General features: G+C 36.4%; 1 protein-coding gene across 3 annotated transcripts in view; it reads right to left on the bottom strand.

Moving 5' to 3' along the window:
• The window catches only part of pcdh15b (protocadherin-related 15b), a 297173-nt gene extending 282829 nt beyond the window's left edge, over positions 1–14344 (bottom strand). For 2 of the 3 annotated variants that reach the window (XM_055175304.2, XM_073866716.1), the window contains exon 1: positions 13789–14344. The gene's annotated coding sequence lies outside the window, so the exon portion shown is untranslated. The remainder of the gene's footprint in view (positions 1–13788) is intronic. The other variant, XM_073866717.1, reaches the window with a different exon arrangement.
• Positions 14345–27933: the final 13589 nt, after the last annotated feature.

Here is a 27933-nt window from a genome sequence, read left to right as displayed (position 1 = left end):
AAGGGTCATTTAGGCAACACCCCCTGCATGTACTTGCATTCTTCCACAACATGCACAGATCATTTCTTGAGACCTGAACACAAAATAATGTCATAATGACCATATTTGCATGTATTCATTTAAATTACATAAATTTGTTTAAAACTTCCTTGTACTGTGTGTAAGCTAGTGTACAACAACATTAAACCACTGTAAGGACAAATACACCTAAACATTTAGGTGAGATAATTAAAGAAAGTACCCAAAAACCACCCTAAAGCTTGGACACATTGCTATTTTTAATGTTTTTGAAATAGTCCCATATGCTCATCAAGCCTGCATTTATCTGTTTAAAAATCCTTCAGAATTCATTCATATTAGAATGATGAGCGCAAGTATCAAGATTCGTCCAAAATGTGTATTGCCTTGCATGCATGTCTGCTTACGACCAAACAAAATGGCTATTTATGTTTGTATATGATGTAGTTTAGATAAATTTCCCTAAATTTCCCACAGATTCCCTTAAATCCTAGTTAATTCCCATAAAATCCCATTAAAGCTCACGTTCTTCCTGATCCCATTTTTCAAACTTTAGTTAGTGTGTAATGTTGCTGTTAGAGTATAAATAATACCTGCAAAATTATAAACCTCAAAGTTCACTGCCAGGCGATATATATTTTCTTTAAAGGTGCAGTGTGTAAATTTTAGCGGCATCTAGTGGTGAGGTTGCGAATTGCAACCAACCAATTGCTTAGTCCACTGCTCACCCCTCGCTTTTGAAACACATAGAGAAGCTGCCACCAGACAAACATGTCATTGTCGGAGACAACTTAGTAAAAAAATTGTCCATTAAGAGCTTCTGTAGAAAAATGGCAGCACAAAATGGCGACTTCCATGTATGTAGAAAAAAAGGTCTCGTTCTAAGGTAATAAACACATAATGGTTCATTATGAAAGGTCTTTATACACCACTGATAACATAGTTTTGTATATTATTTTCTATTTTGTCAAGAGATCCTTCTAAAAATTACACACTGCACCTTTAACAGAATTCCCCTTTCAAAGTCTACAGCGAACGACCGGTTTGGACTACAGCCCTCTACGTAAGCAATAAGGTACGAGAGGCTGTGCTGTATCGTGAATAAGTAACGGCTGAAGGGCGTTGTTAGGCACGACGCGAAGCGGATACAGCACTTGCCTCGAGTACCTTATTGCTTTTATAAAACGGTTACCACACAATATTAAAGTAAGAAAAATATTAGTGCAACTTTCATGAAGTTAAATTAATAAAAGCATTCCTTCCGCTAGAAAAAATAGTCCCTGACTGCGAAAAACAACATGAAAGTTCAAATAAAAACAACAAACTGTTCTCAGACTTTGTCTCATTATATGTTTATGTGTTGCTAAGGGTGTTGCTAAGGGCGCAGTGATATTAAATAGAACCGTTGGGTGAAGCGGTCATAGCAGTGTTTTATTGCGAATAAAGCACACCTATTGACCAATCAGAATCAAGGATTGGAACTAACCGTTTTATAATTCCCGATTAAATGACGACGAAAAAAAAAACAGTTTTTGACTAAACTCCGCCCACAGAAATACGTCAGTCGCCAGATAAGCTAACGGCAAGCTAAGCTGCTATCGAATCACAACACACTTCAATTCAATTCAATTTTATTTATATAGCGCTTTTCACAATTGTTAATTGTTGCAAAGCAGCTTTACATGAGTAGATCTAGAGGAGAACACAGAAAATCAATAGATAATATAAGAAGTAGAATATAGCGGCTAAGGTTAAACCATACAAGCGAATGTATTAATAATGTAACGTATACAGAAAAGTGCTAAGTTAAGCCAAAGTTGGCTGACTCTCCCTGGGACGAAAAAAACCCCTAGGAGAAAACCCGGTGGGAAAAACTCCTAGAAGGACAAAAACCCTTCGAAGAAATTAATATATATATATATATATATATATATATATATATATATATATATATATATATATATATATATATATATATATATATATATATATATATATATATATATATAAATATATATAATATAGATACGGTAGTGATAGGAACTAAACAAACTACACAATCAGAACTCTTAACGTATTTCTGAAGGAGGGACTTCATAGAACAAGGAAGACATCAGCCCGTTTTTAGTACAGTGAAAACACTATAAAGCGCTATACAGATAAGTAAGTTGTGTGAAATATAACTTTCTGGAAACTTTCTGCCCCTTTGCAACCCTAGTCAGATATCAAGGTTATATTTTCACAGGTCTGTATGTGTTTGAATTACTCTTGTGGTACGTCATACTGTACACCTGTCGGTCTACATGGCGCCGCATGAATTGGAAAACACCTTTATTCTTTTATGATGAGAGACACCTCTTGACCTGTCAGACGCTCTCATGTCAAACTATTCAGCACACATTCGGTTTCTTTTCATTTAATGAGGCCATGAAGTTCTGGCTCAGGTGTTTGCTGAGGTGAACAACAAAATATGAGGTAAAAAATAATGATCTGATTTCTTATCAGAGGTTGCCTGAAAAGAAAAAGCCAACGTTTGAGTGATTAAGCTTTTACTGTTTTGCAATTAACCGTGTAAAATAATCTGCATTGTGTATGTGTGCGTGTGTTCATAATGGGATCATTTCCTCAGATCTTTCATCTCAGAATGTTATTACGTAGATTGATTATGAAATGGTAAAATTATAAAAATGGCTCATATTACTTTGTTTTCATGAGAGTAGTACGTAACTAATACAAATCAAAAGATGACTAATCTGTACGATAGCAATACAAACTTTTTTATTTTAGATTTGGCAAAACCTATCCTGGCAAACTGATGGAAGTTTTAATAAATGACTCTCCAGAAGAATACGTGAGCTTTTCTAATTGATTTACCATTATTGATCATCTAAGAAAGTCATTATAAACTTCAAATTCTCATCTGCGACCCAAAAGAGCAAAATTAATCATACAAATTCATTAAATCTATGAGTTACAAGGTACAGTAAACAGAGAGGATGACAGACACTTTATTTTCACGCAAACCACATCAACATTTAAACAGGGTTTATTAACCTGCCTTCATAAAAATGTCACGTGAGAAATTACAAAAAGATACAGACCTGACCTGTGCTGTAAAAATAAAAATCTCTAAAAATGACAAATAGTGAAATCATTTACTCACCCTTACGTCATTTCAAACCTGTTTACTATCTTTTTTTTGGGACACACAAAGGATTAATTCTAAACTAAGTATACGCTTTCCCAAAAAGGGAGAAATAGTAATCAAGTCTTCTGAAGTCATCTGAGGAAAATCCAATTAACATTCAACCTAAAAAATGCTGGCTTTTCATGCATGTCACCAGTATTAATGCCATTAGGTTTGTTTACAAGCATCTATTTTCATCAAACCAAATTAATTCAATCCAATAGCAGATTACAAGGACTGAAATATTTACACATGACGTTGCATTTGGTTATTGCTGCTCATCTGACCATATCACTTTCTCCCATGACTCCTCTGGATCATCCAAAAAGTCATTGGCAAACTTAAGACGGGCCTGGACATGTGCTGGTTTACAAGCATCTAGTTTGATTCTCTGTTGAGATTCTATATGTCTGTGCAGTTGCTGTGGTCTCCTAATGCATTGGTAGAATTATCTCCTGAGCACAGAAACCACAAAAACAGCACAGTCTGGATTAACATCCTTAAGCAGGGCAACCTTCCGTGCCATGCATGATTTCAAACCATGACGTCTTAGTGTATTACCAACAGTAACCTTGGAAACGGTGGTCCCAGCTCTTTTCAGGTCATTGACCAGCTCTTCCCGTGTAGTTTTGGGCTGATTTCTCACCTTTCTTAGGATCATTGAGACCCCACGAGGTGAGATCTTGCATGGAGCCCCAGTCCGAGGGAGATTGACTGTCATGTTTAGCTTCTTCCATTTTCTAATGTTTGCTCCAACATTAGACCTTATTTTATCAAGCTGCTTGGCAATTTCCTCATAGACCTTTCCAGCCTTGTGGAGGTGTACAATTTTGTCTCTAGTGTCTTTGGACAGCTCTTTGCATGTTAGTAGTTGGATTCTTACTGATTGTATGGGGTGGACAGGTGTGTTTATGCAGCTAATGACTTCAAACAGGTGCATCTAATTTAGGATAATAGATGGAGTGGATGTGGACATTTTAAAGGCAGACTAACAGGTCTTTGAGGGTCAGAATTTTAGCTGATAAAAAGGTGTTCAAATACTTATTTGCAGCTGTATCATACAAATAAATAGTTAAACAAATCATATATTGTGATTTCTGGATTTTTTTTAGATTTCTAAGTGGGAGAACTTACAAAAAAGCAGGGTGTTCAAATACTTATTTTCCTCACTGTAGATTGTTATAATTTTGTTCATATAAATGGTGACTCATCAAAACTAATGCAAGTAAAATATGGATAACCACAAGGATCTGTCTTAGGGCCTTTGCTATTTTCAATTAACATGCTCCCACTTGGACATATTATTAGAGAGCATGGGATTAGCTTCCACTCCTATACAGACGATACTTAAGCACTATTCGGACGGGATTAGTTTTCCAAACAACGTTTGGGTTTCAACGTGTCCCCCAGGACGTCTGTGATTTTATGTACGTTTCGGACGGGATTAAAATGATGCAGGCTATTCCAGAGATGGGAGTGTCTGTTTCATGCATTTGGGCGTTGCAAAAGAGCACGTGCTCTGGATACGCGTGTTTGTAATGTTTAATAAATTGCTGTAAATGTAAAATTATGACAGAACATGTAATTTATTAATTTAAAGGCGGAGTCCACAATGTTTGAAAAACGCTTTGGAAAAGGAGACGGGCCGACTACCAAAACACACTTATAGCCAATCAGCAGTAAGGAGCGTGTCTACTAACCGTCATCGTTGCAGGGTTGCGTATGTGTGGGGCGGGTCTATCAACAGAAGGTCCAGATTCTATTGGGGTAGGGGCGTGTTTGTTTAGGTGATTTCAAATATCAACATTGGCTTTCAAACATCGTGCACTCTAAAAAAACAAACGGTGCTATATAGCACTAAAACTGTGGCTTTGGATCGTAACCATAGAAGAACCATTTTTAGTGCCATATAGCACCGGTGAAGCACCAGTGAAGCACCTGTGTAGAACCATATAGGGGCCAAATAGCACCACTATAGCACCACATTTGGTTCTACATAGCACTATATGGTTCTACACTGGTGCTTCACTGGTGCTTCACCGGTGCTATATGGCACTAAAAATGGTTCTTCTATGATTACGAGCAAAGAACCACTTTTGGTGCTATATAGCACCGTTTGTTTTTAGAGTGTGGACTCCGCCTTTAATTTTAACAAATCAAAATAACACAAAGAAATGAAGAAATAATGATTAATAACAATTTATTATCTTTATTAATTAACATTACCATTCCGGAGTTGAACAACTTTGAACAGAGTTTCTTATAATGTTAATGATATTACAGTGGCCAGTCTTAACAGTGTATGATATTCAGCTTGTTTTGATTTAATTATTTTATTTTGCCGAATGCGAAAAAACATTCATATCTGAATGAATGGGACTCAGGAAATACAATATACGTGCATTAGTAAGACCTTACGGCAGATCACGTTGGCCAAAACACGAAATTAACCGTGTTTTCAAAAGATATTGCGGGCAAACACAGACATTTGCATTTGGACGGGATTACATTTCTCAGAGGACCTATGAGTTCAGTGAAAAACAGTAGGTAAATTGCTCTGGAATTCTTACGGAGGTCGTCAGAGAAAAACACAGACATGGTCGATTCGGACGGGATTAAAAACACAGAGGACCTCTGAAGCACGATTTTCTCAGAGGTCCCCCTGTAAAACTAATCCCGTCCGAATAGGGCTTTAGTCATATATCTCATTGAGACCAAATAAAACCTCTAAACCAGTGGTCTCCAACATGGTGTCCGCCAAAGCACAGAAAAATGTGGGGTTCAATTTGCAACAAAAAAAAACTGATCTAATGTCACCTCAGCAAATAGAGTAAAAGATTTGTGTGTTATATTAGAAATCCTTTTTTTGAAAATGGCACCAAATCACAACTGTGGAACAGCCTTCCTGACACTATTCGGGGCTCAGACATCTCTTCAGGCTAGTATACGCATAATTGCATCCTGTAACTTTGCATGAAGTTATAAATAAGTTCTTAATACCTACCACCTAAAAAGCTATGAACAGCAGCTACACTAAAATTCTTTATTTGCTTTTCTGTCTCTACCTCGGAAAATGCTCAACCCGAGGCAACTAGCGATTATACCAGCTCCAGTCCGGATCCTGCCTCCGCAAATGACCCAACACATATTGAAAGATGATACCTGCCCTTGCAAGGACTTCAGACGACGCCAGCGCTGGACTTAAAACTGATCAATATTTTTTTAGGTGTATGCTACATTGTGTCCTTTTGTAAAGCTGCTTTGCAAAAGTGTAAACTGTGAAAAACGAATTATGTGAATTGAATTATGTGTATTATATTTGGAAACACCACTCATGGGCTGTGAAAGTGGCGCTTGAAAAGCAGCTATAAATCATGTTGTAATCTGACAGGTAACCTACTAAAGGCCTACAAGCTGATTTTTATTTAGTCTCTGGGAAAGACCTGTGATCCTCTAGGCTTTGCCAGAGTATAAAACCACAAAAAGTTTTGTTAAATAGAGCGATGAATCACGGATTCAAAACTCTTAGCTCTTCACACTCAGCTTTGGCCAACCCACATTTTAAAGCACAGTCAGGTCAAAAGCAAAGATGAGATGTGTCACATAACATTTCTATTTACATCAACCCTGTGACGATGACACCAGGTAGCCAACATGAATTAGGGGGATAAATGTCGCTGCATGTCTGAATTCATCTCATGACCATTCGCTAAATGAGCATTTACTTGCCTGAGAGCAGAACAAATCCTATTAACCAATGTCTTTAGTGAGACAGACGGTGACAGTCAAACAATGTTGTGCACCACAGAAATGTATCAACCTAAGAGCTCACAGTATCATACCAGTGTTTCCCATACATAGGCTCTACTTGGGTGGTGCGCCCAGGTAAATTGCGACCCGCCCAGGTAAAAAAAATCACTTTACGAATTTCCGTATTTTCTGAACTCGACTGGATGACCCGTGTTTTGGAGAGAGCGAGAGAGAGCGAGAGAGAGAGCGCGAGCGAGAGAGAACGCGCACGAGAGATAGAAAGGTGGGGGCCGGGTGACCATGAAGATGATGCACGCGTCATAAACTCATCATCCAGGGCGGCAAACTGGATCAACTGCAGCACATACTGGGGTAACTGAGCAGCCAGGGAACTACACTGCGACCAAAATGGTCGCATATGCTTATGTGCATATGTGTTTATAGCATCCAAGTTGGTTTCATTTTGCGTGCAAGCACGTTGTGTCTCTCCCGTTGAGTGTCCGTTCACGTGCTCTCTGTTTTTCAATGAATTGGGTGCAACGCGAAGCAACCTCAGTGTCACATTGTATCCTTTCATGTTTCTGAACTTGAGCAGAGTTTTACCATTAGAGGTCTTTCTTCACTGAGGACGCGGGACCCGTACGGTTCCGGGTTTATATTTTAAATGGTCAGTCGTGTCCGGGTCGGTCCTAGTTCATTACTTCGGGTCCCAAGTCTGATTAATATTGTGTGTAAAACCCGAGTCGATCGGAGAACGGCCGCTAGCGCAAAGCTCGAGTGCTGTTTCAGCGTGCCTCCGGTTTCTTTGGCGATAACAGCTGGCTCTTGTCACGACCAAGCGCCGCTTCATTTTTTCTTTATCCCATTTTTTTTATAATCTTACAATTAATAGACCATATCTTTACTAAAATCTAAACAGTTTGCACAGAGATTGTAGCAAAAAGCAGTGCTAATACTGAATGAGCAAAGCTCTAGCTGACTCAGGATATAAAAAACGCAAAGCTGTAATGTAAAGTCTGTCATCGGGACAGCAAGTAAACTTTTAAGTCTGAAATAATGAGTGGATTAAGCTTTTTTAATCGGCAATAGAGAAATAGAAAGCAGAAGCAGTAAAAGTGCCTAACTAATAGAAATTATTACCATTATAACATCAGTCACATTTATAATCTATAGACCTGCACTGTCTATTAATATACTGTACATAGTATTGTATATAATTGAGTTTGATAAAAGGGGTCATCAAATTGCTTTATATATCAGTGCAAAAACAGTAAGTGTTTTCGTGGTGCTTTGACAAACAGTGTCAGCTTTGTTTATGGCAAAGAAAGTTTGGGGTGGTTAGATTAATGAACTATAATGTGAAATTAATATTAATGTTTAATAAATTAAAGTATTGTGTTGTGTCACACATTATTAGTTCTTTGTCACGTGTATAGTAGACCATTTTTTGTTGGTGGCTATAATGATTGCCCTTTTCACGAGCTACCACCACAAGTAAATTTCAGATCTGTGGGAAACACTGCATACACAATCACAGACATGTAAGACAAAACTGAAAGCTGTGGATTTCAATACTCTCAAATTCAAGAACTAAACGTTGGGGAACATTTCAAGTGAGAGCAAGGTTACATTGTGTTACCTTTTAAGATACATTGTTACAGTTTCCTTTTGAGGGAACTCGCGCTGCGTCGCTGCGGTGACACTTTGGGGACGCTTCCAGGGGTAAGTGTGTCTGAATGTGTATATCAAATTCAACCAATGGTGAGGCTTAACGACAAAGACAGGGTGACGCGGGAGCCAGGAAGTATATCACTATCTGAAATATTGCCAAAGCAGGCGTTACAGGGACACAAGACGTATGGGAAGGGAGACGCAGTGTCTCATTCCCTTCTCAAGGAACAACAGTTACATACGTAACCAGAGACGTTTTCAAGTGTCAAACACAACTATGCAAAAAAAGCATTTTGGTATGAATCAACATTCGCATACAAAAGATATAAGCATTTTAAGTGAACCGTTAGGCACGTGTGCTTAAAAAGTCTAGAATTTTTATGATATTATTCTACACTACACAGAGAATAATATGGATTTTATTCCAGAAAACTTCTTGCATAAAATAGATTCAAGCACTTTCAAAGACCTGTATCTATGTATGTATATTTTCAAAACTTCCCAGGGCCTTGACATTTTTCCCCCAGATTCACAAACTTTCAAGGATTTCAAGGACCCGTGGGAACCCTGTATAATATTCTTGTCACTCCATGGAGGAAATGTGGATGAAGCTAGATTAAGTAATTACCGGTAAATAAGCTCTGCTCTTATTCAGTGGATCTTAATTTTACTTCATGAAACAGATTTTTACACTAGACATGACGTGGAGATCTAATACAATATCAATACCTAACATGTTTTCAGTACACAAAGGCATGGCCGTAGTGAGGTCCAGACCATATTAAAAAATACAATTTTAAGTTCTCTAAATGACTAATTAGTAATGTAAAACCCTCACATTGGCATCCTCGTATATATAATTAAGTTTTGACATACTGTAAAGCATAAAATGTTAGCGTAAAATGACTGAGATTGACTCAAGCAGCTGTGAGAGAAGCTGTCGCCCGCGGCCACAGGTGCAGCATTCGCAGTATTGCCAGATACCATTGTGAAAAATCCTCTGTAGACGTAGTGTTTAATGTTTTAGCAATTAATGTGACACTTTGGGAAAATTAATAAAGTGAGAATGTGCAGGTTACTGTCAGCAATGTCTCTGATTTATTTCTGAAAGACAGTGCTGAACTTATTTATTTCTGTATGGCCTATTGTTTTCAAACTAATATCTGACAACACGGGGTGGGCAGCCCCTAAACAGTAATCAAATGGCACATCATTCAGCGTGGGCAGGTTATTGCTGACATGATACTACATTCTTAAATACACACCCAATAATCATCATGATTATGTATGTAAGAAACGATTTCAACACTAAAAATCTGTAGAAAATAATACAGAAAGATGTAGAACAATTGGGTTTAAATATAATATGCCAAATATGTACAAATTATAACGATAACTTTAAAAATAGTTTTAAAAATTTTTTATATTAAAGACAAAAGCGGAGTTCACACAAGAAGGCTATGTTATTTTATTCAGTTTAGGAGTTAGCATTTAACAAAGTCATGCTGAAAACATTCATAGGAGCGCTAAACAAAGTTATTTTTTATATACCCTAAAATTGCTTATTGAAACGATTAATATAATGCTATGATAATGCATTTATGCATTGTTGCATAAAAATAAATTATCCACCCAAGTATTACCAAATTGTGATATATTAAATAGAAGATGTCCACCCCGAAAAACATATAGACAGAGTGTGTATCAAAAGTGTTAAATGGCAAAAAGGTTAAGACATAATACATACGATCCCAGGTAAAAATAATACTTGAATGTACTAAACCACAGTTAAATAAGTATTTTGTAAAAGTTAAGCACTACAAATATACTAATGAAAACTCCTCTTGAGTAGAACTTTAATGCACCTGAAAAGGTACAATACAAGTAATACTTAAATAGATGTCTAGTATTGAAATAAATGTTGTTTCAAAATAGTACAGTCAATGTGATGTTCTTAAGTTTATCTATACTAAACACACAAAATTAGTGCACAAAATAGTACATTTACTAAGTGCACTTTTTCCCTCTGGGATAGCAATTCACTTTTAACACCACTGTACTCACTAATTTTCAAACCCTGCGGCCATGCACAAAGGTAAACCAAAATCACTTTAAAGGGCCAAATTTAGCCAAAAATTCTGCCATCATTAACTCACCTTCATGTTGTTTCTTTATTCTGTTGAACGCAAAAGAAGATATTTGATAAATGATGCTAAGCAGCCGACGGTATTGACTTCCATAGTAGGAAAAGTAGGTACTATGCACCAACTGTGTGGTTACACATTTATCAAAATATGTAACCCATGCTGGCAAATTCGTGAGTAGTAATGAGCGAATTTTCAAAAATGAGTTATTTATATCTGACCTTCTCTGTTAAACAACTTCAAAATAATGTATGGTTTGAGTTGATAGAGTCAGCAATTTATCGAAAACGAATTTATCGATTTATGAGAGTTCAAAAGCAAATTCAAAGCATCCATACCTTAAAATCAATGGTAAAACTAATACCATTTCTATACTGTAGGAAAAACATATGTTAAACTTTTTTCTTTCTTTTATTGTTTGATTGACACTGAGACAGACAGCTTTAAGATCTACTGTAATGCAAGGATCTAATATATCAGATATTTATTCCCAACACTTAACCAAACATTAACTTAAGACATAACAGATTATATCTGCAAAAATTAGTCTCAAAACAGATATTTTTAAAACTGACTGTTTGTATATATTGGGGTCCCGCCCTCGCGCATCAGTGCATGCTTCAGATCTGTCAGTCAGAGCGAGAAAGATCGTGTCATGTCTTATCTCTCTTAATAACTATTTTAACATCAAGCAAGTCCTGCACTTTATTTTCGAATTCCTGCATGTTTTAAAAATCGAAACCAAAATGTCAGACGCACATGTGGATGGAGACGCATCGTTGTATAAGTTAAGCATTTAGGACGGCACACCTCTCAGAAAACATACAAATAAAGATCAGTTTATATGTTTAATGACTATTTAGATCATTGGGATTGCTAGATGGAGGCTTAATGTACTTATTTTATGAAAACCTCAATTTTTGACCAAAATCAACATTTATACTTTTTTGACGCCAGCTCAAAATTACACTGTGCGCATTTCGACTCATTTTGCCAGCACGGGTCACATATCTTCTCTTGTATTCAACAGAATAATGAAACGTCATACAGGTTTAGAGAAATATTTTTTTATTTTTGGGTGAACTGTCCCTTTTTGGGTGAACTTTCCCTTTAAATTTTGCCATAATAAACTGCACAAAATAAAATGTGTTCAGCACAAACATTTTCCATCTAATATAAATGCAAACCATGTACTGTACTGTAATGTAGTCTAAGTTGTATTTTTTGACCATGCATGGTTTAATTCATGATGCTTTATGGATATCAAATATCATCTACCTTGGCTTGTTTTTAACAAGTGACAGATTCATACTGTACTTGCAAAAATCCTGTAGAGTTTGACTGAACAGACAGCTTACATAAGATGCATATCTCTTTAGTATAAAGACTTGTTTTTAAAATTGTTTTACTGTTTTTTTTTTTGCCCCAGTAAGTCCAAGCATATGAGACTTGCGACCCACCAGTTGAAATCCATCTGAATGTGTATATTTCTGTAAATTTTTAATAGGTATAAACACTTTGTCATGGTAATAGAGACACTGACAAGCTGCTGACCTCACCTGCTGCCAGGAGACTCATCACAAATAACACATGTGATGGGGTCAATAATAAATGAGAGTGGGAGGGGCATAAACCATATGTGCTCCAACAGAGGACCTTACAGTATCTATCTAGATCTTAACTAACACTGTGTTTAACAGACAGATAATCATTTAGTGTTTCTGGAATATGCAGGCCCACTGAAATTGAATTATGCAGAAAATAAAATGAAAACTGGAGGCGGGGATGCTACTGCCCATCAAAACTGCAAGATCTTTCCAGACTAAAGATCATTTAAAGATTAATCTAAAGAAACGAGGATCTCTATGTAGCTTCTGGTGTGCCATATGCTGAAACAATGAACTCTTTCATTCAAGTCTGACTAAATTAATATTAAAACGTAGTTTTCGGTGTCAGGTCAGGTTAAACAGCACAGACAATCATCTTAATAAGATTGTTGGATCAAATACAAAACGCAAGCAAGCACTTACTACATTAAGAAATACATCAGTCTCCACAAACATTTACCATGGTAAACATACCTCCCCAAAACAGTTAAGCCTACAGTAAAACAGGTGACTACTGCACAACCGTAGTAACCTGACTGTTACCACACAGGCTAAAAAAGAAAATACCTAAATATGTGTTAACCCTTGCAAAATTAGCCACGGTTTAACAGTATGTACTGGTCATTTTTCTAAGGGAAGCTTCATCAGTGTTTGGGGGCTCAACATATTAATCTCTTTAGATATTACGGTAACACTTTATAATAAGGTGTTAACTGTTAATTAGTTAATGTTTTAGCTAACATTAACAATGAAAACTCCTACTACAGCATTTATTCATCCCAGACAGTTCATGTTAATTTCGTCATTTACTACGTTTATAAAAATCAAGCTTTTAAGATTAATTAATGCACCATGAACTAACATGAATAACTGTATTGACATTAACTAACAACCAGAATTAATACATTCTGAAAACTATATTGTTTATGTTAGTTAATGTATTGCTTACTAATACAATCCTTTTGTAAAGTGTTACTGGTATTACAGTAGTAGTAACAGTAAAACTGCAGTATTTTGACTGGATACCATGGCACATTTCTGTATGAGGTGATACATTACGCAACGAAGACAACTTTCCATGTGTAAAGATGTCTCTTCCTCACATCATACGGTGTAAATGAGTATTGATGAGGGATCTGAAGCACTTTCTGACACATTCACTTCAATGAATGAAAGACTGAGGCAACAGATTGCAGATGGATGAGCAGTAGCCTAATCCTCACAAACCTTCTCGTGTCAGACCATCGGCTTTCCATCGATACATCTGTCTAATGCGTTTAACGATGTGTTTACGGGCAATCCACACCATTTCCCGAAAAGAACCGATTTCAATTCACGTCACACGCGAACCAAACCGCTCAACGCATCCGACCCAAAGACTGAATAAAGGCGCACAGTTACGCGCTCTCACCTGCTCATCCAGCGACATTCAAACATCATAGAAACATCCGAATATTCCGTCGCGTTGCGCGAAAAACCCCACGAACTTTCCTTGATGAATAAGATCTTGAGCGAGACTTACCACGTGAGTTAAAGCCACGCAAATCCTCTAAAGACGCCCGCAGAAAGAGACCGAACGCGTCCACGGCTTTGCTGCCCTCTGCCTTTAATTCACGGGGAAAATCTCAACAAGTTCTGCGGCAATGCAATCCAGCGCCTCCAAAAGTTTAACACGCGTCTGTATGCTCTCCCTCAATAGTAGACATCGATGTCCATAGGGTAAAGAAGCTTACGTGGGTGAATGTGCACCTGCCGTGACGTGGGAGTAATCTCATTACGCGTGGAGATGGCACGCGGGTGCGCTTGAAAAGAGCGAGGCTGCTTCCCAAACGAAGATTCATCCAAATGCCGCGAAGTGAAAAATTTCCTCGTGTGAAACTGATGTGTGGAGATGATGTGAATGTTTGAGTGAGAGGCTTTGGGAGGGGCTATACTGGGGTATAAATATATCCCGTGGGTTAAAGACAGGTCTGTATTAGGGCACTGAATGCTATCGGTCCATCTGTTCACTCAGTGGGATTACATTAAATCCTATTCAGCCCCTGCATTAAGAAAACCAACCAGCAAGAGGCCATCAAACAGTCTACGGAGTGAGAGAAAGGGAATTTATAAGACGTATGAGGGCGGCTTGAGAGATTTGAGCAAGCGAGACACTCATGTTAATAGACTGACTGTCTGTGAGATAAGTCAAAATGATAGCCTGCTACATGAAACAGATTTAATGCACTTATTGTGAACGATTAATCAATGCATGTATATCTTTAATTAACAATATAGGGAAAAATTCACAATATAACATATTCCCACCTTACATTGTTTCTCACCGAATGCTGCTTCTCGTACAATTTCATATCACATGTTATTAGTCAAATTAGTTAAAAATGCACATTCATGTATTTTAGCTCTGAAAATAATGTGTATGTCCAGCCTGGTATCACTGTTAGTAGTAGGTATGATGACCACATTTTCAAAAAACCCCAAAGCTCAAAATGTATCACATGACTAGACAAAGCAGACATTCTCATTTACAAAGATATCGGATTGTAAAAATCCATTGAGGATTGAGAAAGTTATGATATTTTTAATATTAGAAATCATAGGAAAAAGTTATATATGGATGTCTGTGGAAGGTGTGTGACCGAAAATGCTGCTTATTCACATGTTTTAGTTTATAACTTTCTCATTTTATCAAATATTTGCATGACATTTTAACAGAAGGTAGATTTTTGTTAGTTCTTTCAAATTAAATCATGAACATTTACTGTTTTAGTCGGAATGGGCATCAGACTTTAGTTGGAATGGGCATTGGACCCATGGTAATCATGGTTTTTTAAAACGATGCCTGAAGTGGACGTTCTGACATGATGTTCACTGTAGTCTATTACCATAAACGTATTACAGGTATAGCGGAAGATTTCCGTTTTCCGGGTGGATCATCAAGACTATTGGTCATCCCAGATGTCAATCATTCTGATTATATGTTGACGTATAACCGTCGTACGTGCTCGCCTCTAGGTTCGCTTGCTGCACATGCGCACTTTCACGTGTATGTGTGTTGTGCTACGGTTTCAACCATTCATTGAAGCTCGCGTTCTCGCTGCGTTTAACAGGCGTTCCCTCTCGGGAGGAGGGAGGGAGAGTGTTTCGTGTGCATTTTTAAAAAATATCGAGGGGCGGTTCTTTTAAATAATTCGGGAAAATCTTCCCCTATACCTTTAATATTCAAATTTCTGCGATTTATTTAAATACCTTCTTCTCCATAGATGTAGATTACCATGTTTCAGTACCAAGATAAAAGATATACATTTTGGTCCATCTACCTTTCATTAGTGTCCAGAGTTTAGTGGAAGCACGCCGACCAGAAAGTGACACAAATTTTCAAACAGTTGCTGTGAACTAAAAACACCCCTGGGTTAAAAGCTCAAAATATCAAACACTTCCTGTGGTCGGACTTGACGTATTTATTGTCGTATTTCAGCCCAGTGTCACGAAATTTCGTTATATAGTCACATTATTTTTTTATTCTTTTTTCGTGATATTATCACGAATTTCCGTGTTTTTCCGTGATCGTATAACGAATTCCTGTTTTCGTGTGATTATAATGTATTGGTAACTCACCTGTTTTGTCCTATTTTCTTACCATTGTCGCTTCGGTATAGGGTTAGATTTACATAAAATAACATCCCTACCCAAACCCAACTCTAACCCTAACGCCAGGTGACATATAAAAAAAATCAGAAAATATAGTATAAACCAATATATAAAGTGACATTCTAATGTAAGCACCAAATCTAACCCTGAACCGAAGCGACAATGGTTTAAAAATAGAAGAAAGCAGTTGAGTAACCAATCCGTCATAATCACACGAAAACAGGAATTCGTTATACAATCACGAAAAAACACGGAAATTCATGATAATATCACGAAAAATTCAAAAAATTACGTGACCATATCATGAAACCTCGTGAGACTGGTAGCAGCATTTAGTGAAAACATACCACATGCGACGAGGATTGGATATTGCATGAGACACATTGTAAATGATTTTCTGCCTAAGAATTTCGACACATACTTTTTTACGTTTAAATAGATTCTGAAGCGTACAATAAACACATTTGCAACATTTAATTGTAGCATTATTAAGTTTTTACAGCTAACATAAAACATTTATTCATGTAAAAATATATTAACAGTATTAAAGTTATTAATCCACAAGAACGTTAATCCTGCTTCTCTCAGTAAAAGTGCACATTTTAAATTTCAAACGTTCATCGACTGAAGCCGTTTCTCAATATGCGTTCTTGTCTGTACTTGCGTTCTTGTGGACTTGTGAAACGTCATCAGTCGCGGCCCAAGTACTGTTCCAATTCAAAGTTCGCATCAAGCCCAAGTTCACATAAAATCCCTGGATGTGTTTTTGATCCGCCCATTTTATCGAGGATGCATCAGAGGAGACTTGTGTGGACTTATGACAGCGAAGTTTCCCAGAATGCATTTCGCGTCAGGAGTTCGTTCTTCCGAGTCTGAACTTGCAAGTTCGAACTACGAAGGACACAACTCCGAGTTTGGCGTACTTGATATTGAGGAACGTCTTGAAAGACGGCAATGTCGCGAATCTGTTAAGTAGCACGCAAGAGTCATTAGCCGTTTCTCAATGTCAAGGAAGGATCCTCGGAAGCTAGAATTTCGAGGATGCTACGTCATCGACGTCCGTCGAAGGACTGTTCCAATGTCGAGGATCCTCGAAATTTCAGCCAAGGACTGAGTCCTTCGTTCGAGAAATATCCCATATACAGGAAAGGATGCAAATTTGTATTCTTCACGCGCTGAAATCACCCACAATCCTATGCGAGCAGCACCGAAAGCACACCTTTCAATCACCCAATGACGTAATGACGTGCACTTGCTAGCCTGTTCCATTTAACGTGTTCTCCGAATGCTTAAAAGGAGCCTCGCCTAGCCTCTGAAGGAAGTGACTTGTAAGGACAAGTCCTGCCAAGGAAGTATCCTTGACATTGAGAAACGGCTATAGAGTTTTTGATATCACTGCCGTAAAGCAATGCGTTGTAAAGCTTCTTGATGTGCAATTATTCTATTCAAATTTATAACAAACACAAGATTTGACGTTTATGGTCGTTGATGAGTAGTTTTCAAGTTTCAAGTTTTGGAAATTGATGTTATGCTTAGGTCTTAGTATTATTGCATACGAGAAAACGCCATTTGTGTGTCATGGCAAACAGTAAATATTACAAATTGTTTAAATGATTACAGAAATGTTATTCATTTTAAGTTGTTTTTAAACTGTAGGCTTGTTTAATATTATGCAATTCTTTAAAAGTCGTGAAAATTTTATTAGTAAATCAGTAAACTGTCATAAATAAATAAGTCAGTAAAAATGATTAAAAACATTTTATAAATATAAGTAAGAAACACCAATACCCACGATTTTAATATTTATGGGAATGTATACATCTGTAAAGCTGTTAAAGCAACACCAAAGATTTTTTTTTGCCTTAAAATAACGTTTCCAAAAAAGTTTCAGTGGTTCATCCACTCAAAACAGGGTGAACGGCACTTTCACATTCGCTTTGCAGCCCTCTATCGGCCAAAACCGCACTAAAGAAGTTTCCAACCGTCGGGTAGCGGTCCTGTAGTTCGAGTGAAAACTACAAAAACTTGCTTTACGGCAGACCTACAATCCAATCAGAGCCAGCTATGCTGCAATATTTACGACAGTGGTCATGAACAATTACGCTTCTAACCTGTAGGGGGAGCAAAGAGCCAGAGTTCTTTAGTGTTGCTTTAATACATAAATAATTAACATATTAGTCATGTCAACAAGTTGATATTATATGTTTCAGTTTGCATTAAAACGTAACTCAATGTATGTGTAGTTCAACCACACTTTGCGTAAAAATACACACATATTCTCATGAGATCACGTTGCTATGTGTACTGGCGTATCAGAGCCATATTGATATAGTTTGTTGTGGAGTTTTATAATCGAGAGCAGATGTTTAGCAGTCTCACAATCTGAAAATAAGTATTTCATTAGACATAATAGGTGATTTAGCAAACACAGCTGTTCTTCAAGTGATGCATTTCCTTATTCCATTGCTAATGATCTGAAAACTATTTCCCAGCCATAAATAAGCTGCAGGTATAACAATTCTTCTGATGTATTTTGATGCGCTCTCATCACGAACACAAAGCATCTGTGATGCCACTCAATATGCATATCTGTAAAAGAGACGAGCATGCATTCAAAAGCTATCTGTGTGTGTAGTACAGCTCCCTCTCCTGAGAGGCCACTCTGCCTATACTGTAGGTTTACAAACTGCATAAGGTAGCAAAAAAAAAAAAAATGCATTACAATTACAAACTGAGATCCTAAATAAGTTGGCTTGCATCATCAGTGCACAACGGCATCGTGGTTCAGCCCCACTTAAAGCGTTTGACATGCTATGTGTTACTATGTGTTTATATTCAAAGATGATTTACACTGCACGTCTGAATGTTCTTGTTGTGTTTATCACCATATCAATTCTTCACACAGACTCTTCAGTCCCCAGAGAGGCTCATGAAAGCAAACAGCCAATCAGGTCTTGAGAGTCTGGTGGCAGCAAACACTATTGAAAACATTTTGTGCAGGGCTTTATTCAAAAGACGCAAGCCTCCATAACCTCCACCGCTCCACGTCAGTGGTAACAAATAACCCATTTAACAGGCTGGATGTGTAATGCGGTAATATTTGTAGGTCATTTTACTGCTTTTTAAAGGCCGAGATGCCGCATTACAGCCCAGGCAACAGCGCATGCAATCTAAAATCTTGTTTGAAGGGCCTTTTGTTGTTTTAGCTGGACGTAGTAGCAGCGGCGGTTTGCACTAATAAATGAGTGTTGCTGTGTGCCACTGCATTCAAGAAAAAAGACTTCACATAAAATCAGGTCTCATGTCAGTCTCGCTTGGATTAAAGAGTTCATTTCTTTTGCCTAAGACAACACACAAGTGGATTAGTACTGATCCCTCATTACTTTGAATTGTACTGATATATCTGTCTTTGTTTGCTTAATTCCTTTAGGGATCTATATGTAGCTTAATTTCATTTGGATATGTGCCCAAACTTGAGCACTTCTGTGACTAATTTTCCCCTATCTTCCAAAATAAATAAGATGAGAAAAGAGGTGTTTGAGTTTAACAAACAAGTTGAACCATAACATGTTTTCTATAAAGACAATGTAAAATAACATTATATAGCACACTTTTAAAGGGGAGACTTTTTTGAGATTTAGAGTACATATATGTGAAGTTTTAGCTCAAATTACCCCACAGATAATTGATAATAAAATGTTAAAATTGCCACTTTTTAGGTGCAAACAAAAATGTGCTATTTTGGGGTGTGTCCTTTTAAATACAAATGAGCTGATGAAATGCAAACAATAATCATGTTTCCATCACCATGATTTTATGCGCATTTTGAAGTATCGCATAAAAAACAAGTGATGGATTTGTGAGCTTGTACAAATTGTAGCCTATTTTTCCTATTTGAGGTGGAGATGAGTGGTACCCGGTGGGGTCTTCTGCTTTTGTAGCCCATCCGCCTCAAGGTTGTGCATGTTATGGCTTCACAAATGCTTTGCTGCATACCTCGGTTGTAACGAGTGGTTATTTGAGTCAAAGTTGCTCTTCTATCAGCTTGAATCAGTCGGCCCATTCTCCTCTGACCTCTAGCATCAACAAGGCATTTTTGCCCACAGCACTGCCACATACTGGATGTTTTTCCCTTTTCACATCATTCTTTGTAAACCCTAGAAATGGTTGTGCGTAAAAATCCCAGTAACTGAGCTAAAAAGATTTGCTACACATTTGGATGGAAACTCAGCTACTGATTGCCATAATAGTCGTTTGTTGAAATATAAACTCTCTCTCTCTCTCTCTGCACTAAATAGCAGTGCTGTGGTTGGATAGTGCAGATTAAGGGGCGCTATTATTGTTATAAGACTCACTTTCTACGTCATAAAACAGGTGAAATCTGAATGACCTATTTTTTTACATGCTTGCAGAGAATGGTTTACCAAAACAAAGTTACTGGGTTGATCTTTGTCACGCTTTCTAGGTTGATAAAAGCACTGGGGACCCAATCATTTAAACATGAAAAAAAGTTTAGTTTACACACGTTTTTCTTGTCAAACTTTCAAATGTTCACAATTACTTTTTAGGATGAATTCATACATCCAATAAACATCACCTTGACACCAGGAGGTTAAAAGTAACTTCAAAAATTACTTAAGTGAAGTTATTTCTGAGATGATATCTCGCATTACTTGTTTTCAGACACCACTTGGTTTTATATTTTGCATAATGCAGTAATGCACTACACATGAGTGAGAACCATTTAAAAAGACAAACTACATACTAATTCTGCTCATGTGAAACTGAATAAAATATTAAAATGAATAAACATGAAGGAATAAACTTGAACCCAAAGTTATTATCTCTTTCCCCGCCAGCGTTTTTTGAAAAAGTTGTCAGGCATGGCCAGCATTTTTTATGATTTTCACAAAAGTTTAATGCCTTCCAGAAAATGTTCTTTTTAAAATATATAAACATACAATTGATAAAATAATAAAAATAAAAACAGACCCTCTGCTTTCAAAAAAAAAAAAACCGTTTCATCCTCATTAGTTCTCTTTTTATCACCTTTCAAATATGGATAGATTTCTTCGAAAAAAACAAATTTTAAGCAAAAAGCTGAACGATCTTTAACATTTACACAGACATGACATACAACGCGGCTGACGTGTTATCTGGTGCGCCCCAGCTGTTTTTTTTTGTGGGCCCAGGCTTTGTTTACAATCTGAGGGAGACGCACGCTGTAAGAGCTGTACGGGAAAAAAAAAACTTCTCAAACATGTCTGAGGATAACAAGTCAACCGCGTCACTGCAGTCACGTGATTTTAGTCTCGTGCATGCACTTCACAACAGACGCAGAAGAGAAGACAATGCTGAATAAAGTTGTAATTTTTGTTATTTTTAGACCAAAATGTATTTTCGATGCTTCAACACATTCTAACTGACCCACTGATGTCACATGGACAACTTTGATGATATTTTTATGACCTTTCTGGACATGGATAGTATAGACGGTTTCATCGGACGCACGTGCGCTGACACGATACACGTCTGGAACCGAACTTTACTTCCGGTTTCGGTTTTTTAATGGTCTGACTAGTTGCTAAACTGATCTCTTGAACAAATGTCTCGTTGAAAATAACAAATGTTTTGGTTTCCTAGGTAATCTATGTGTTGTTTTTTTGCTTGTTATATAAATTAACTACGTTTAAAGAATTTTGTTGTTATTTATTCTTAGCAGAGTTTACCGGAAGTTACGTGTGGACCACGACAGCCGCTTGTTTATGTTGTTACTGCTGAAACCGTCTATACCGTACGTAAATTTTCAATGAAGGGTCTCGGACTAAATCTAGAACATCTTAAACTGTGTTCCGAAGATTAATGGATGTCTTACGAGTTTGGAACAACATTATTTTCATTTTTGGGTGAACTATCCCTTTAAGTAATGTACCTCAAATAAAATGTGTTTGTTGTATATTTTCAATGCTATTCCTATGACCTACAATAAGATGTATCCACATGCTTTCATTGAATCTGTAATGTCCCTGAAAGAAAAGGACCAACAAAACTCCACAAGCGACACATTTAAAAGGTCATTATGACGTACAAACACATTTACAGCGACTTTGAAACCTGCATCTTATTCATTAAACAGACGCCTGCTGCGATTAACATTGAGCTCTTATCGTCTGTGCTAAATGGAATCTTATTTAAAAGAGATGTTTGTGTACATTTTCTTGTGATTATGGCAGCAGTAAATCACCAAACGATGATCAAATAATGAAGAAGAACATTATAACCTGCAATTATTCAGACATGTAGTGTAGTCAAGTGCTCTTATGGTGTCTGGACTGCAGTGGATATACAGACGCAGTAAAACACAGCAAATCAACATCACTCACGTCCTGCTGCTAGATGGAGAACTGCACTGCAGAAATTGCGTTCAGCATTACTTTATTTTTTTGGAAAAGCGACCTGATTTACATAATTGCTTTAGTGAATCAGGCAGTGCATGCAATTAATTGATGTGGATGCAATTCAGTCTCTTCTGAGCAAGCTGTTCCCAGTGTCCTGTAGCTGCTATAAGATATCTAGAAATCTAAAATAGATATCACTATTAACAAGTTACTGTACATTCAGCCGAATGCAGATGCATCAAGTTTTATGTTCAGTTTATCTATTGTCATTATCCAAACAAATAAAGTAAAACTGTGTGTGCCACATTTATCGATTCACTTGCATGTCTTTATGTGAGCGGATGTTGTGTGAGAGACTAGTTATTATTTTTCCACTTTTTTTTGAGAATTACAGGCAGGTATGATTGATTGGATTTGTAGCAAAACTGCAGCAACGTGGATCAAGTATCTGTTTATCAATCCATATATTTCCTTATGTCAGTACATGCTGTTCTGATATATTCAGCCAAAAATAAAATTGAGTTTGTGAAGCTGTTATTAAAATGGATAAAGCCTCAGCATTTTGCCACTTTCAACCAACAGAAATCAAGAAAATACAAATAACCAGGTCTAAAGATTAAAGATGTTCATATATTTTGGTGAGATTGTGTAATGTATCAAAAAAGTCACTTTGAAAGCGCTTGGTAGCAACCCTTTTGAGACATGAAGATTTTTATATTTGGTCTGCACTGCAGTAACAGTCTTTGGCACCTTATTAATTTGTGATATCTTTAGCTGTGAAATGTGGAGGTCAGGTTATGAAATCCGGCATGAAATCAGCCAATCAGCCGACTTGTCTAACAAATGGAAAGGGGTAGTTTATAATGACTGGACTAACTGAAGCTGCAGGGTCGACAGATCTCATCTCTCTACACTCAATATATGCTTTCAAATGTCAAAAGCACCATTAAAGGTGCAAAAGAATGCATTGAAATAATGTTAAATTGCTCTCTAATATCTACATAAAAGGTATGTGGCTTTATTAAGTGCAAAAATATCCAGAAACGGTTTTACATGTCCATTTACAAGCCTAGGATTTGCATTTAGAATGAAATGGTCTATTATTACCTTATTTGGAAGGGTCATGAATAATAATGTTGAACTCTGTTCTGATTGGCTGTTTCACAGAGGGGCTCATTTCTGTAGCTGTGTGTGTGTGTGTGTTAACATACATTATATGTTTGAGGCTGTATCAGACAAAGGAATCTGAGGAATAATCAATTGTTTGAAGATTGTTAATGGACATTAATGGACGTTTCTGAGTGGTAAGTTTGTGTTTTTTCAGTATAGACCTGCAAAACGTAATTGTAACGTCAATAGTAGAACTTCAGCCTAAACGTTAGCATATAGCATTAACTAGCATATAGCGCTAACTCAGCAGTCACAACTTTGTTTTTAGCAAAGTAACACCATCGTAATTAATTTAATGTGTAATTTAATGTTGGGGCGTACATCTCTGCAACGTCACAGTTGGTGTTATGTGGAGATTGGCCTGTTTTCCAGGGGTCCTTTGCTTGCACAAGGTTTACATAAAAGGAGGAAACAATAGTGTTTGAGGTTCACGATATGTCACACAACTCTTATTATATATCTATGCCTAGCAAAATACAGTTTTACATTCTATGGTACCTGAAACCCGGTTCCAATTTATGAGTGGTTGATTGGTGCATCTCTGGTAGAAACTGTGTTTCAAAACATCAAACCCGGCCATAAATACAGCAGCAACATGTCATGAACTTGCGACAGGACTTTCTGCTTGTCTGACTATTTACATTTAACCAATGGCTGATGGGGAGTGTCATTATTTTCCAGTTTTGTTTAATCTCGCTGGTGAAGTAGAAATGACACACTTACCTTTACGACAACATTTCCTCATCGTAACATCATTTCAGTGAAGTTTATTTTACATAATCATTTAAGAGATTTTGTATTTTGACCATGTTTTGGGTCTCAATAAGTGCTGATTCTTCCACACTATGAAACAAAAGAAGAACTAAGAGGGATAAAGGAAAGAATGAATCACTAATCAAAGTTAGCCTGAAAAATCTGGATAGTTTGGACTGAATCTGAAATGTCAATGACATTTACATAACAATTACAATGTTTTGGCTCTCTCATCTTGGTTCGCTGTGATGTTCATGTAAATGGAGAAAAACAAGCTGTCCTGCAGATGCATGAATTTCCTTACAACCGCCGCGTTCTTAACATAACATATTAAACACGGTGGAAGATTTGGCACATGCAACTAACTCAGCTTCTCTCTAATCTCCAGGAAACCTAATTCCTGACCTCCCTCTCTGGAGGCATAATTAGGAATGATTCATTTTTTCTTGCCAACTTTCCTCAGGAAACTTCATTAGAATCCGCATAACAGAGCTTCATAGAAACACAAAAGTTTGTGAGGGTTCAGAGGCATTACTGTGATCCTACATGAGCCTGATTACTACAGATTATATGTACCTGTCTAGGGTCCGAGGCACCAGAGAGACCACCGGATTACCAAACTCAATTAAGACGTCTCAATGTCAACTACAAGAGCTGCTCTTTTGGCCACTGAATCCAGTTTATACATTATACACAGTTAAAAACGTTGGGTTATTTTTTCAACCCATCAGTGCATGGGTTAAGCTGATTGGGTTATTTCTGCAGTACTGGGTTACTCAGCTCGCTGGGTTACAGGTTGGTAATTTTCAGTGACGGTTGAAACGGTGACGGGTCAGCCTGATGTGAGAGTTTTTAATCCTATGCGGAGGACAGATTGTTGGATTTATTGGAAGAATCAAGGTTTGTTGTTTGTGCAAAAGTGTGCTGAATAGGACTACTTACATAACATTGTTATTAAAAGTAACGCAGGCTTTGTCAGCTTTGGTTAGTCTGTCATGATTTTATTTCTTTTACTCTTTTTTGCTTTTTGAATGATACAAACATATAATTTGTTCAAAATTAACCTGAAATATGTGACTTGTGTCGTCCATCATACTGCTATTTATAATTATTACAAGTCGATAAACACCTTACATTAGACTAGCGTCATGTCAAACACATTCGAATCTGCTTGCCTTCACTGAAATCTGTCCTCGTTTTTTTTTTAATTGAACTTCGTTTTGAAGATACGAGTTCGAACATCTGCTTGACTCCTATGTTAACACATGCATGTGAAGACATACAGTTTTCTGTAATGTTGTACTGATTTTATGTTAATGTTATCTTTCTGTACAAATTAAACAAACCCATTCATGCAATTATAAAGTATTTGTGAACAGAATGCAATGAATTGTTTTACAACGGTGTTTTGCAGCTTTAATTTAAAATATACTGATGAAAATGTTGCAGCAATTTAAAATGTCATTTAAAACATATACTGTACTTCAGATAACATCTAAATTTGTAAACAAAATGTTTGTATTTATTTAATAATGTTTGTTTAAATAATATAATAATGATATAATAAAATAATTATGAAAAATGTAAAAGAATAAAAAGTAACACTTTACTTGTAGAGATGTTCATAAGACATTCATAATCATGACATGACACGTGTCATGAAAATGAAGGAGATTTTATGCACGTTTATGACAACTGTCATTAAGTGTTATTTGTTCAATTATGTCATTTTTAATGCAAAGATGATATTGTTTGAGATACATTGTACAGTGACGTCTTTGTTATGAAAACTTGACATTAACCAATACATCATAGCTTGTAATGACAACTTGACATTACCCAGACAACATAACTGACTACTTTTTACCAGTGATACAAATTGAATTTGTCATTAAAATGTCATTAAGTGTTAATATTCTATCAAATAGTTTAATAAAAGCGTCATGAATATTTTTCTTGACCTCAACTACAGTGGTACAAATATAATTTGTCATTAAAATGTCATTAAGTGTTAATATTCTATCAAATAGTTTTATAAAAGCGTCATGAATATTTTTCTTGACCTCAACTACAGTGATACAAATATAATTTGTCATTAAAATGTTATTAAGTGTTAATACTTTGTCAAATATTTTTATAAAATTGTCATGGATATTTTTCTTGACCTCATCTACAGTGTTACAAATATAATTTGTCATGAAAATATCATTAAGTGTTAATATTCTATCAAATAGTTTTATAACAGCATCATGAATATTTTTCTTGACCTCAATTACAGTGTTACAAATATAATTTGTCGTTAAAATATCATTAAGTGTTAATACTCTGTCATATAGTTTTATAAAAGTGTCATGGATATTTTTCTTGACCTCGACTACAGTGGTACAAATATAATTAGTCATTAAAATGTCATTAAGTGTTAATACTCGGTCATATAGTTTTATAACAACCTCATGAATATTTTTCTTGACCTCGACTACAGTGGTACAAATATAATTTTTCATTAAAATCTCATTAAAGGGGACAGAGAATGAAAAACCATTTTTACCTTGTCTTTGTTGAATAATGGTAGTCTACCCACATTCACAAACATACAAAAAGTGCTAAACATGCTAAACATCTCAGTCTCATAGAAATTCCTCTTTTAGAAATGTCAGCCAGAAAACAGCCCAATCTGAAAAACTGATGCTTATGACATCATAGGCATCTAACTGCCCATCCACTTTAAAATAATTGGCTACATTTTTTGAGTGGCAGCAAAGTCAGCCAATCAGTAATGAGATTGCAAGTTAAGCCAGTAGGGGGAGCCAAATAGGTGCAAAACCACTCGTTTGAAATTCCCCACCCTAATAGAGCTTTCTTAGAGAGGTTTTTAGGAAGCTTCTAAGGCATTACAGACCCAAACAAAACATTTTTTGTCTACATGTCACATCACAGAACAAGGATAAATACTCCGTTCAACCATTCTATGTCACCTTTAAGTGTTAATACTCTGTCATATAGTTTTATAACAGCGTCATGGATATTTTTCTTGACCTCAACTACAGTGATACAAATATAATTTATCATTAAAATGTCATTAAGTTTTAATACTCTGTCATATAGTTTTATAACAGCATCATGGATATTTTTCTTGACCTCAACTACAGTGGTACAAATATAATTTTATTAAAATGTCATTAAGTGTTAATACTCTGTCAAATAGTTTTATAACAGCGTCATGAATATTTTTCTTGACCTCGACTACAGTGATACAAATATAATTAGTCATTAAAATGTCATTAAGTGTTAATACTCTGTCAAATAGTTTTATAACAGCGTCATGAATATTTTTCTTGACCTCGACTACAGTGGTACAAATATAATTTGTAATTAAAATGTCATTAAGTGTTAATACTCTGTCAAATAGTTTATAACAGCGTCATGAATATTCTTCAATTCATAATGCTTTTTTAAGTTTCCTCCAGGTGCTTAAGAAATAAAATCAATCCTTCAATAATAATAATAATTTGATAACATTTTATTTTATTGCATTTGGAGACCGATTTACCCAAAATTAAATGAAAACAGTACAATATTGGGGT

This window comes from Misgurnus anguillicaudatus, chromosome 4 (assembly GCF_027580225.2).
Source record: "Misgurnus anguillicaudatus chromosome 4, ASM2758022v2, whole genome shotgun sequence".
NCBI lineage: Eukaryota > Metazoa > Chordata > Actinopteri > Cypriniformes > Cobitidae > Misgurnus > Misgurnus anguillicaudatus.
The sequence above is the reverse complement of the archived record's forward strand: the minus strand, read 5'-3'. Positions and strand labels throughout refer to the sequence as shown.